The sequence below is a fragment of the Oncorhynchus keta genome, chromosome 26 (genome assembly GCF_023373465.1).
Source record: "Oncorhynchus keta strain PuntledgeMale-10-30-2019 chromosome 26, Oket_V2, whole genome shotgun sequence".
NCBI classification, from domain to species: Eukaryota; Metazoa; Chordata; class Actinopteri; order Salmoniformes; family Salmonidae; genus Oncorhynchus; species Oncorhynchus keta.
The window spans coordinates 35399402-35412869 of record NC_068446.1 but is presented as its reverse complement, the minus strand read 5'-3'; the positions used below and the strand labels follow the sequence as shown (position 1 = coordinate 35412869).

At 50.0% G+C, this 13468-nt stretch overlaps 1 protein-coding gene across 1 annotated transcript in view; it reads left to right on the top strand.

Annotated features, from left to right (window-relative positions):
- Positions 1-13468, top strand: part of grm8b (glutamate receptor, metabotropic 8b) — a 217022-nt gene that overhangs the window by 90319 nt on the left and 113235 nt on the right. The window lies entirely within an intron of this gene.

The following is a 13468-nucleotide window of genomic DNA, read 5'->3' as shown; positions in this document are numbered from 1 at the left end:
TATTATAACTCAGAACACTAAAGAATAAAACGAGAACGAAATGAAACCGAAACAGTTCTGTCTGTGCAGACACAAAACAGAAAATAGACACCCACAACTGAAACGTGAGAAAACAGGCTACCTAAGTATGGTTCTCACTCAGGGACAAACAGGCTACCTAAGTATGGTTCTCACTCAGGGACAACCAGGCTACCTAAGTATGGTTCTCAGTCAGGGACAACCAGGCTACCAAAGTATGGTTCTCAGTCAGGGACAACCAGGCTACCTAAGTATGGTTCTCAGTCAGGGACAACCAGGCTACCTAAGTATGGTTCTCAGTCAGGGACAACAGTTGACAGCTGCCTCTGATTGAGAACCATACTAGGCCGAAACATAGAAATACCCCAAAACATAGAAAAACAAACATAGACTGCCCACCCAACTCACGCCCTGACCATACTAAATAAATACAAAACAAAGGAAATAAAAGTCAGAACGTGACAGTACCCCCCCCCCAAAGGAGGTGCGGACTCCGGCCGCAAAACCTTAACCTATAGGGGAGGGTCTGGGTGGGCGTCTGTCCGCGGTGGCGGCTCTGGCGCGGGACGCGGACCCTACTTCACCATTGTCTTAGTCCGCCTTATTGTCTGCTTCTGTGGCCTCCTAACCACGGCGACCCCTCTAAATGACCCCACTGGACTGAGGGGCAGCTCGGGACAGAGGGGCGGAAGCTCTGGACAGAGGGGCGGAAACTCTGGACAGAGGGGCGGAAGCTCTTGGCTGAGGGGCAGGAGCTCTTGGCTGAGGGGCAGGGGCTCTTGGCTGAGGGGCTCTGGCGGCTCTGGGCTGAGGGGCTCTGGTGGCCCCTGGCTGACTGGTGGCACTGGCGGCCCCTGGCTGACTGACGGCACTTGCGGCCCCTGGCTGACTGGCGGCACTGGCGGCCCCTGGCTGAATGGCGGCACTGGCGGCCCCTGGCTGACTGGCGGCACTGGCGGCCACTGGCTGACTGGCGGCCCCTGGCAGACTGGCGGCACTGGCGGCCCCTTGCAGACTGGCGGCACAGGCTGCGCTGGGCAGACGGGAAGCTCAGATGGCGCTGGGCAGACGGGAAGCTCAGATGGCGCTGGGCAGACGGATGGCTCAGGCGGCGCTGGGCAGACGGGAAGCTCTGGCAACGCTGGGCAGACGGGAAGCTCCGGCAACGCTTGGCAGATGGGAAGCTCCGGCAACGCTTGGCAGACGGGAAGCTCCGGCAACTCTGGGCAGACGGGAAGCTCCGGCAACGCTGGGCAGACGGGAAGCTCCGGCAACGCTGGGCAGACGGGAAGCTCCGGCAACTCTGGGCAGACGGGAAGCTCCGGCAACGCTGGGCAGACGGGAAGCTCCGGCAACGCTGGAGAGGAAGGCTCTGACAGCGCTGGACTGAGTAGCTCTGGCGCCTCTGGACTGAGGGGCGGGAGCTCTGGTAGCGCCGAACAGGTGGGAGACTCCGGCTGTGCTGGAGAGGAGGAAGGCTCTGGCAGCGCTGGAGAGGCGGGAGACTCTGACAGCGCTGGAGAGGAGGAAGGCTCCGGCAGCGCTGGAGAGGCGGGAGCCTCTGTAAGGATGAGCCGGAGAGACAGCCTGGTGCGGGGGGCTGCCACCGAGGGCTGGTGCGTGGAGGTGGTGACGGATAGACCGGACCGTGCAGGCGCACTGGAGCTCTTACCCGGTTGAATGGTCCCGGTCGCCCTGCCAGTGCGGCGAGGTGGAATAAACCGCACTGGGCTATGCAGGCGAACCGGGGACACCACTGAGGAAGTACAGTTCCCGCTCAGCCCAGTCAAAACTGTTCGCTGCTCTGGCCCCCCAATGGTGGAACAAACTCCCTCACGACGCCAGGACAGCGGAGTCAATCACCACCTTCCGGAGACACCTGAAACCCCACCTCTTCAAGGAATACCTAGGATAGGGTAAGTAAGGGTAAGTAATCCTTCTCACCCCCCTTCTCACCCCCCCCCAACAAGATTTAGATGCAAGTGGCTGTTCCACTGGTTGTCATAAGGTGTATGCACCAATTTGTAAGTCGCTCTGGATAAGAGCGTCTGCTAAATGACTTAAATGTAAATGTAAATGTGCGTAAGGCTGGTGCCATGTAAGCCGGCCCAAGGAGACGCACTGGAGACCAGATGTGTAGATCCGGCTTCATGGCACTTGGCTCGATGCCCACTCTAGCCCGGCCGATACGCGGAGCTGGAATGTACCGCACCGGGCTATGCACCCGCACTGGGGACACCGTGCGCTTCACAGCATAACACAGTGCCTGCCCAGTCTCTCTCGCCCCCCGGTAAGCACAGGAAGTTGGTGCAGGTCTCCTACCTGGCTTCGCCACACTTCCTCTGCCCCCCCAATACATTTTTGGGGCTGCCTCTCGGGCTTCCTTGCCAGCCGTGTTCCCTCATATCGCCGGCTCCTCTCTCCTGCTGCCTCTGCTCTCCTAGCTGCCTCCACCTGTTCCCATGGAAGGTGATCCTTTCCCGCCAGGATCTCCTCCCAGGTGTAGCAACCCTTCCCGTCCAATACATCGTCCCATGTCCATTCCTCTTTGCGCCGCTGTTGCTGTTGCCCGTTACCACGCCGCTTGGTCCTGTTGTGGTGGGTGATTCTGTAAGGGTTTTCCTTTGGTGAAGGCGAGGCGGACCAAAATGCAGCGTTGTGGTTATTCATGTTTTAATTTATAATGAAGAAAACTCTACATGAATAAGCTAAGAAAACAATAAACGTGAGAAAACCTAAAACAGTCCTATCTGGTGCAAACACAGAGACAGGAACAATCACCCACAAACACACAGTGAAACCCAGGCTACCTAAGTATGATTCTCAATCAGAGACAACTAATGACACCTGCCTCTTATTGAGAACCATCATAGGCCGAAACATAGAAATACCCCAAAACATAGAAAAACAAACATAGACCACCCACCCAACTGACGCCCTGACCATACTAAATAAATACAAAACAAAGGAAATAAAGGTCAGAACGTGACAGACGAGAACTCTAGTGGCATGTCTTGTGGGGTATGCATGGGTGTCCGAGTATTTTAAAGAGACAGCTCGGTACATTCAGCTTGCATACATCTCTCTACCACTTTGAGCCATAAGAGATTGATATGCATGTCATTAATGTTAGCTCTATGTGTACTTTTAAGGGCCAGCCGTGCTGCCCTGTTCAATTGTTCTATGTCCCTCTTTGTGGCACCTGACCACGCTACTGAACAGTAGTCTAGGTGCAACAAAACTAGGGCCAGTAGGACTTGCCTTGTTGATAGTATTGGTAAGAAGGCAGAGCAAGATATGTTTTGACCATGACACATCAACTTGCTCAATTTCCACATTATTCATTACGAGGAGTAGTTGAGGTTTAGGGTTTAGTGAATGATTTGTCCCAAATACAATGCTTTTAGTTTTGGAAATATTTAGGACTAGTTTATTCCTTGGACACAATCTTGTACCCTTAACATTTTTTCAACTGACTATCACATTGTTTGATGAAATTTGACTTCATTGATATAATGGGTAATCCAGGAATGTCACGAGTTAATTGACACAAGAAAACTAATTGCAAAATGAATTGCAAAATTACTTCCGGGGTCCACGGTGCTCCTCCTCCTCCTTACCACTCTATTCAGAATAAATGTAGCACTCATTATAATGCATCATAAATACAAACACGACTTCATAAACACTGTGGAGGCTGACATACTGTAGCATTTTTTTCGCTCATCTCATCATAGACCCCCCTGCCACTTGCCTGATTAAAAGTGGGTAATCTAGAAGTCCCTGCCCCGCATCGCTGAGCTAGCTGGCTCTAATCAACTGGGCTCACAATCAATTATCTACACCTGGAACATAACTGCAGGACTCCTGAGGCTTCTCTCCAGACCCGAGGGCCTCGGAGGAACAGCGTATCTCTTCATGTTAAAAGTCGGTAATGAGTATTACACAGTGAAAAATAAACTCCCACGGGATAAATACAGATAGTAACTGGAAACATGTCTCGCTGCCAGGCTGGTTAAAATGATGGCAAACTTTCAAATGGGGCTGAGTTTCTGACCTCATTGGCAGGGATAAACTGTCATGGATTAGGAACCCATTTACATAATATCATGGAAAATGGAATTTAGTCTCCAGAACCACCTCGTTTGAACTACCATATATTTTATACAGCAGTACCACTAACACCCATGTAAAAAAATAACAAAATGTCTTTAAGAAATCATTTCTAAAGCCTGGTAATCCTATTAGGGTTAGATTAAGTGTATTTTCTCCTTGTGTACCTTTGAAGTTTGAAACTTATTTTTGCCAACAGCTCCTACTTCCTTCCTCCCTGTGTTAACACTTTGCCCACCTGGGGTTGGCCCAGTCAAGCTGTTTCCACGGAAACCGCTCAGTGTGAAAGATTATGTCATTATTGACACTGCAAAATTGGAAGGAACAACTTCCCCTTGACTGTAGGGGTCAGCAAATCCCAAACATGCTCAGATCATACCAATGAGGTCCAGATGTGTGGATCTGTAGTGGAGTGGTTGTGGAGCAATAGTGCTTTTGGTAGTGGAGCATTGGTTGTTGTGGTAGTGGTCGTGGAAGTGGTAGTTGTAGTGGTGGTAGTGGAGCAGCATTGGTGGTAGTGGTTGTGGTAGTGCTATTGGAGCGGTAGTGGTGGTTGTAATAGGTAATGGATGTGGTAGTGGTAGTGGTTGTGGTAGCGGAGCAGTTGTGGTTGTGGTTTAGGGATTGTGGGAGTGGTTGTAGTAGCAGTAGTGGTTGTGGTAGTTGTTGTGATAATGGAGCAGTAGAGGTTGTGGTAGTGGAGCAGTAGTGGTAGTTGTAGCAGTTGTGGTGGTGGTAGTGAAGCAGTAGTAATTGTGGTAGTGGTAGTGGTAGTGGAGCGGCTGTGGTATTGGTTGTGGTAGTTGAGTGGTAGTGGTTGTGGTAGTGGTGTTGGAAACGGTAGTGGTTGTGGTAGTGGATTGGAAGTGGTAGAGGAGCGGTAGTGGTTGTGGTAGTTGAGCTGTAGTCTTTGTGGTAGTGGAGTGGTTGTGATTGTGGTAGTGGCAGTGGTTCTGGTTGTGGTAGTGCTTGTAGTTGTAGTAAAGTGATAGTGGTGGTGGTTGTGGTAGTGGTGTAGTTGTAGTGGAGTGGAGTGGTTGTGGTAGTGGTTTTGGTGGTGGTTGTGGAGTGGTTGTAGTTGTGATAGTGGTAGTGGAGCAGTTGTGGTAGTTGTAATGTTTATTGTGGTGGATTGGTGGTGATAGTGGAGCGGTGGAGGTTGCGTAGTGGTAGTGTTTGTGGCAGTGGGAGCGGTTGTGGTTGTTGTTGGTGAAGTTGAGCAGTAATGGTTGTGGTGGTAGCGGTTGTGGTAATGTTTGTCGTAGTGGAATGGTGGTGGTAGTGGAGTTGTGGTAGTGGTTGTGGTACTGGGAGCGGTTGTAGTAGTGGAGCGCTAGTGGCAGTGGTTGTTATAGTGGTTGAAACGGAGGATGAGCGGTAGTGGTTGTGGTTGTATTAGTGGTAGTGGAACGGTAGTGGTTGTGGTAGGTGAAGTGCTTGTGGTTGTGATAAGTGGTAGTGGAGCGGTAGTGGTAGGGGTTTTGGTAGTCCTAGTGGTTGTGGTAGTGGATCGGTAGTTGTAGTGGTAGTGGTAGTGGTAGTGGTAGTGGTAGTGGTAGTGGTAGTGGAGTGGTAGTGGTAGTGGAGTGGTAGTGGTTGTGGAAGCGGTTGTTGTAGTGGTTGTGGTTTTGGTAATGCTGATAGTAGTGAAGTGGCTATAGTAGTATTAGTGGTTGTGGTAGTTGAGAGCTTGTGGTTGTGGTAGTGGTAATGGTAATGGTAGTGGGAGCGGTAGAGGTTGTGGTTGTAGTAGTGGGGGCGGTTGTGGCTGTGGAAGTGATAGTGGATTGGTAGTGGTTGTGGAGGTGGAGCAGTAATTGTAGAGGTTGTGGTGGTGGTTGTGGTTGTGGTAATGTTTGTGCTGGTGGAGTGGTTGTGGTAGGGAAGTTGTGGTGGTTGTGTTACTGGGAGCAGTTTTGGTAGTGGAGCGGTTGTGGTATTGGAGTGGTAGTGGTAGTGATTGTTGTTGTGGTAGTGGTAGTGGATACGGTAGTGATAGTGGTTGTGGTAGGTGGAGCGGTTGTGGTTGTGGTAAGTGGTAGTGGTTGTGGTAGCGGAGCGGTAGTGAGTGTGACAGTTCTAGTGGAGCGGTAATAGTATTTGTAGTGGAGTGGTGTTGGTTGTGGTTGTTGTAGTGGAGTGGTAGTGGTAGTGGTAGTGGTTGTGGGAGCTGTTGTGGTACTGGTTGTGGTTGTGTTAAGTGGTAGTGGATCAGTAGTGATAGTGGTAGTGGAGCGGTTGTGGTGGTGGTTTTGGTAGTGGTTGTGGAGTGGTTGTAGTTGTGGTAGTGGTAATGTTTATGGCAGTGGATTGGTGGTGATAGTGGAGTGGTGGAGGTTGCATAGTGGTAGTTTTTGTGGTAGTGGGAGCGGTTGTGGTTGTTGTTGGTGTAGTGGAGCAGTAATGTTTGTGGTTGTGGTAATGTTTGTGGTAGTGGAATGGTGGTGGTAGTGGAGTTGTGGTTGTGGTATTGGTTGTGGTACTGGGAGCGGTTATGATAGATGTAGTGGAGCGATTGTAGTAGTGGAGCACTAATGGCAGTGGTTGTTATAGTGGTTGTGGTAGTGGTAGTGAAATGGAGGTGGAGCGGTAGTGGTTGTGGTAGTGGTTGTATTATTGGTAGTGGAACGGTAGTGGTAGGTGGAGTGGTTGTGATAAGTGGTCGTGGAGTGGTAGTGGGGGTGGAAGTGGTTGTGGTAGTGTTGTGGTAGGGGTTTTGGTAGTCCTAGTGGTAGTGGAGTAGCAGAGGTTGTGATTGTGGCATGGTGGTGGTGGTGGTTGTGGTTGTATTTGTAGTGGAGCAGTAGTGGTTGAAGTGGCTATGGTTTTGTTAGTGGAGCATTTGTAGCAGGTGTTGTGTAGTGGTTGTAGTTGTGGGTGTGGTTGTAGTTATGGTAGTGGAGTGGTAGTAGTTGTGGCAGTGGTTGTTTTAGTGATTTTGGTAGTTGAACGTCAGTGGTAGTGGTTGTGGTAATGGAGCAGTAGAGGTTGTGGTAGTTGTTGTGGAAGTGGGAGTGGCTGTGGTATTGGTAGTGGTTGTGGTAGTTGAGTGGTAGTGGTGGTGGTAGTGGTGGTGGTAATGTTTGTGGTAGTGGAGCAATAGCTGTTTTGGTAGTGGTTGTGGTAGTAGGAGCGATTGTGGTAGTGGAGCCGTAGTGGTTGTGGTAGTGGAGCAGTAATGTTAGAGGTTGTGGTGGTGGTACTGGTTGTGGAGCGGTTGTGGTAGTGGAGCGGTAGTGGTTGTAGTTGTGGGAACGTTTGTGGCTGTGGAAGTGATAGTGGAGCGGTAGTGGTTGTGGTTGTTGTAGTGGGGGCGGTTGTGGCTGTGGAAGTGATAGTGGATTGGTAGTGGTTGTGGAGGTGGAGCAGTAATTGTAGAGGTTGTGGTGGTGGTTGTGGTTGTGGTAATGTTTGTGCTGGTGGAGTGGTTGTGGTAGGGAAGTTGTGGTGGTTGTGTTACTGGGAGCAGTTTTGGTAGTGGAGCGGTTGTGGTATTGGAGTGGTAGTGGTAGTGATTGTTGTTGTGGTAGTGGTAGTGGATACGGTAGTGATAGTGGTTGTGGTAGGTGGAGCGGTTGTGGTTGTGGTAAGTGGTAGTGGTTGTGGTAGCGGAGCGGTAGTGAGTGTGACAGTTCTAGTGGAGCGGTAATAGTATTTGTAGTGGAGTGGTGTTGGTTGTGGTTGTTGTAGTGGAGTGGTAGTGGTAGTGGTAGTGGTTGTGGGAGCTGTTGTGGTAGTCGTTGTGGTACTGGTTGTGGTTGTGTTAAGTGGTAGTGGATCAGTAGTGATAGTGGTAGTGGAGCGGTTGTGGTGGTGGTTTTGGTAGTGGTTGTGGAGTGGTTGTAGTTGTGGTAGTGGTAATGTTTATGGCAGTGGATTGGTGGTGATAGTGGAGTGGTGGAGGTTGCATAGTGGTAGTTTTTGTGGTAGTGGGAGCGGTTGTGGTTGTTGTTGGTGTAGTGGAGCAGTAATGTTTGTGGTTGTGGTAATGTTTGTGGTAGTGGAATGGTGGTGGTAGTGGAGTTGTGGTTGTGGTATTGGTTGTGGTACTGGGAGCGGTTATGATAGATGTAGTGGAGCGATTGTAGTAGTGGAGCACTAATGGCAGTGGTTGTTATAGTGGTTGTGGTAGTGGTAGTGAAATGGAGGTGGAGCGGTAGTGGTTGTGGTAGTGGTTGTATTATTGGTAGTGGAACGGTAGTGGTAGGTGGAGTGGTTGTGATAAGTGGTCGTGGAGTGGTAGTGGGGGTGGAAGTGGTTGTGGTAGTGTTGTGGTAGGGGTTTTGGTAGTCCTAGTGGTAGTGGAGTAGCAGAGGTTGTGATTGTGGCATGGTGGTGGTGGTGGTTGTGGTTGTATTTGTAGTGGAGCAGTAGTGGTTGAAGTGGCTATGGTTTTGTTAGTGGAGCATTTGTAGCAGGTGTTGTGTAGTGGTTGTAGTTGTGGTTGTGGTTGTAGTTATGGTAGTGGAGTGGTAGTAGTTGTGGCAGTGGTTGTTTTAGTGATTTTGGTAGTTGAACGTCAGTGGTAGTGGTTGTGGTAATGGAGCAGTAGAGGTTGTGGTAGTTGTTGTGGAAGTGGGAGTGGCTGTGGTATTGGTAGTGGTTGTGGTAGTTGAGTGGTAGTGGTGGTGGTAGTGGTGGTGGTAATGTTTGTGGTAGTGGAGCAATAGCTGTTTTGGTAGTGGTTGTGGTAGTAGGAGTGATTGTGGTAGTGGAGCCGTAGTGGTTGTGGTAGTGGAGCAGTAATGTTAGAGGTTGTGGTGGTGGTACTGGTTGTGGAGCGGTTGTGGTAGTGGAGCGGTAGTGGTTGTAGTTGTGGGAACGTTTGTGGCTGTGGAAGTGATAGTGGAGCGGTAGTGGTTGTGGTTGTTGTAGTGGTTGTAGTAGTGGGGCGGTTGTGGCTGTGGAAGTGATAGTGGATTGGTAGTGGTTGTGGTGGTGGAGAAGTAATTGTAGAGGTTGTGGTGGTGGTAGTGGTTGTGGTAATGTTTTTGCTAGTGGAGTGGTGGTGGTAGGGGAGTTGTGATGGTTGTGTTACTGGGAGCGGTTGTGGGAGTTGAGCTTTTGTGGTACTAGAATGGTAGAGTTTGTGGTAGTGGGAGCAGTTGTGGTTGTTGTTGGTGTAGTGGAACAGTAATGGTTGTGGTAGTAGTAGTGGTTGTGGTAATGTTTGTGGTAGTGGAATTGTAGTGGTAGTGCAGTTGTGGTTGTGGTAGTGGTACAGGGAGCAGTTGTGATAGATGTAGTGGAGTGATTGTAGTCGTGGAGCGCTAGTGGCAGCGGTTGTTTTAGTGGTTGTGGTAGTGGTTGTATTATTGGTAGTGGGACGGTAGTGGTAGTGGGGTGGTAGTGGTTGTGGTGTTGGTAGTCCTAGTTGTTGTGGTTGTGGAGCTGTACTGGTAGTGGTTGTCGAGCTGTTGGTAGTAGTAATGGTAGTGGAGGGTCTATAGTAGTATTGTGGTTATGGTAGTTGAGAGCTTGTGGTTGTGGTAGTGCTAGTGGAGCAGTTGTGGTAGTGGAGTGGTAGTAGTTGTGGCAGTGGTTGTGGAAGTGATAGTGGAGCGGTAGTGGTTGTGGTTGTTTAGAAGTAATTGTAGAGGTCGTGGTGGTGGTAGTGGTTGTGGTAATGTTTGTGCTAGTGGAGTGGTTGTGGTCGGGGAGTTGTGGTGGTTGTTTTACTGGGAGAGGTTGTGGTTGTGGTATTGGAGTGGTAGTGGTAAGTGGTAGAGCTAGTGGTGGTGGAGCAGTTGCGGTAGGTGAAGTGGTTGTGGTAAGTGGTAGTGGAGAGGTTCTGGTAGTGTAGTGGTTGTGTAATGGTAGTGGAGCGGTGGTGGTAGTAGGGTGGTAGTGGTTGTGGTAGCGGAGCGGAGCTGTAGTGTGTGTGACTGTGCTAGTGGAGCGGGTATAGTATTTGATGTGGAGTGGTGTTGGTTGTGGTAGTGGAGTGGTAGTGGTTGTGGGAGCTGTTGTGGATAGTGGTTGTGGTAGTGATTGTATTAGTGGTAGTGGAACGGTAGTGGTTGTGGTAGGTGGAGCGGTTGGGGTTGTGATAAGTGGTAGTGGAGCGGTAGTGGGGGGGTAGTGGTTGTGCTGGTGGAGTGGTAGTGGGGTGGTAGTGGTAGGAGTTTTGGTAGTCCTAGTGGTTATGGTAGTGGAGCAGTAGTGGTAGTGGTTGTGGTAGTGGAGCGGTAGTGATTGTCGTAGTGGAGCAGTACTTGTGTGGAGTGGTAGTGGTTGTGGGAGCTGTTGTGGTAGTTGTTTGGTTTTGGTAATGGTAGTTTATTGGCTATTGTAATATTAATGGTTTGTGGTAGTTGAGAGCTTGTGGTTGTGGTAGTGCTAGTGGAGTGGTAGTGGTTGTGGTAGTGGAGCGGTTGTGGTCGTGGTAGTGGTTGTGGTAGTAGGAGCGGTTGTGTTAGTGGTAGTGGGAGCGGTTGTGGTTGTGGTGGTGGAGTGTAATGGTTGTGGTAATGTTTGTTCTAGTGGAGTGGTTGTGGTAGGAGAGTTGTGGTGGTTGTGTTACTGGGAGCAGTTGTGGTTGTGGATTGGTTGTGGCATTGGAGTGGTAGTGGTAGTGGTTGTTGTAGCGGTTGTGGTAGTGGAATGGTAGTGCAGCATTAGTGGTTGTGGTTGTTGTTGTGGTTGTGGTAGTGGTATTGGAGCTGTAGTTGTTGTGGTGTTGTTAGTGGTAGTGGTTATGGTTGTAGGTAGTGGAGAGGTAGTGGTGGTGGTTGTGGTTGTGATAGTGGTTGTAATTGTCGAGGTTTGGTAGTGGTTGTGGTAGTGGTTTTGGTAGTAGAGCGGTAGTGGTTGTGGTAGTGGTAGTGGAGCAGTAGTGGTTGTCGTAGTGGAGCGGTAGTGGTTGTGGTAGTTGTATTGGAGGTGTTGGTAGTGGTTGTGATAGTGGAGAGGTAGGGGTAATGGTTTTGGTTGTGGTAGTGGAGCCGTAGTGGTTGTGGTAGTGGAGCAGTAGTGGTTGTGGTAGTGGTATTGGTTGTAGTAGTTGAGCGCTAGTGGTAGTTGAGCGGTAGTGGTAGTGGTTGTAGTAGTGCTAGTTTTGGTGGTAGTGGAGTGGTTGTTGTGAAGCGGTAGGGTTGTGGGAGTGGTGGTGGAGCAGTAGTGGTTGTGGTAGAGGTTGTAGGTAGCAGTTGTGGTAGTGGAGTGGTTGTCATTGTGGTAGTTGTATTGGAGGTATTGTTGTGGTGTTGGTAGTGGTAGTGGTAGTGGTGTTGGTGGTGGTAGTGGTTGTCATATTGGAGTGGTAGTGGTTGTGGTAGTGGTAGCGGTAGTGGTTGTTGGAGGTGGTAGTGGTTGTGGTAGTGGTAGTGGAGCAGTAGTGGTAGTGGTGTTGGTGGTGGTAGTGGTTGTCATATTGGAGTGGTAGTGGTTGTGGTAGTGGTAGTGGAGCAGTAGTGGTTGTGGTAAGTGGTAGAGGAGCGTTAGTTGTTGTGGTTGTAGTAGTGGACCATTAGTGGTTGTGGTGTGCAGCGGTAGTGGTTTCGGTTGGTAGCTGTAGTGGTTGTGGTAGCGGGCGGAGCTGTAGTGTGTGTGACTGTGCTAGTGGAGCGGGTATAGTATTTGATGTGGAGTGGTGTTGGTTGTGGTAGTGGAGTGGTAGTGGTTGTGGGAGCTGTTGTGGATAGTGGTTGTGGTAGTGATTGTATTAGTGGTAGTGGAACGGTAGTGGTTGTGGTAGGTGGAGCGGTTGGGGTTGTGATAAGTGGTAGTGGAGCGGTAGTGGGGGGGTAGTGGTTGTGCTGGTGGAGTGGTAGTGGGGTGGTAGTGGTAGGAGTTTTGGTAGTCCTAGTGGTTATGGTAGTGGAGCAGTAGTGGTAGTGGTTGTGGTAGTGGAGCGGTAGTGATTGTCGTAGTGGAGCAGTACTTGTGTGGAGTGGTAGTGGTTGTGGGAGCTGTTGTGGTAGTTGTTGTGGTTTTGGTAATGGTAGTTTATTGGCTATTGTAATATTAATGGTTGTGGTAGTTGAGAGCTCGTGGTTGTGGTAGTGCTAGTGGAGTGGTAGTGGTTGTGGTAGTGGAGCGGTTGTGGTCGTGGTAGTGGTTGTGGTAGTAGGAGCGGTTGTGGTTGTGAGCGGTTGTGGTTGTGGTGGTGGAGCAGTAATTGTAATGGTTGTGGTGTTTGCTAGTGGAGTGGTTGTGGTAGGAGAGTTGTGGTGGTTGTGTTACTGGGAGCAGTTGTGGTTGTGGATTGGTTGTGGCATTAGTGGTAGTGGTAGTGGTTGTTGTAGCGGTTGTGGTAGTGGAATGGTAGTGCAGCATTAGTGGTTGTGGTTGTTGTTGTGGTTGTGGTAGTGGTATTGGAGCTGTAGTTGTTGTGGTGTTGTTAGTGGTAGTGGTTATGGTTGTAGTTGTAGTGGAGAGGTAGTGGTGGTGGTTGTGGTTGTGATAGTGGTTGTAATTGTCGAGGTTTGGTAGTGGTTGTGGTAGTGGTTTTGGTAGTAGAGCGGTAGTGGTTGTGGTAGTGGTAGTGGAGCAGTAGTGGTTGTCGTAGTGGAGCGGTAGTGGTTGTGGTAGTTGTATTGGAGGTGTTGGTAGTGGTTGTGATAGTGGAGAGGTAGGGGTAATGGTTTTGGTTGTGGTAGTGGAGCCGTAGTGGTTGTGGTAGTGGAGCAGTAGTGGTTGTGGTAGTGGTATTGGTTGTAGTAGTTGAGCGCTAGTGGTAGTTGGGCGGTAGTGGTAGTGGTTGTAGTAGTGCTAGTTTTGGTGGTAGTGGAGTGGTTGTGGGAGTGGAAGTGAAGCGGTAGGGTTGTGGGAGTGGTGGTGGAGCAGTAGTGGTTGTGGTAGAGGTTGTAGTAGAGCAGTAGCAGTTGTGGTAGTGGAGTGGTTGTCATTGTGGTAGTTGTATTGGAGGTAATTGTTGTGGTGTTGGTAGTGGTAGTGGTAGTGGAGCGGTAGTGGTAGTGGTGTTGGTGGTGGTAGTGGTTGTCATATTGGAGTGGTAGTGGTTGTGGTAGTGGTAGTGGAGCGGTAGTGGTTGTCATATTGGAGTGGTAGTGGTTGTGGTAGTGGTAGTGGAGCAGTAGTGGTAGTGGTGTTGGTGGTGGTAGTGGTTGTCATATTGGAGTGGTAGTGGTTGTGGTAGTGGTAGTGGAGCAGTAGTGGTTGTGGTAAGTGGTAGAGGAGCGTTAGTTGTTGTGGTTGTAGTAGTGGACCATTAGTGGTTGTGGTAGTGCAGCGGTAGTGGTTTCGGTTGTGCTAATTGAGCTGTAGTGGTTGTGGTAGCGGAGCGGAGCTGTAGTGTGTGTGACTGTGCTAGTGGAGCGGGTATAGTATTTGATGTGGAGTGGTGTTGGTTGTGGTAGTGGAGTGGTAGTGGTTG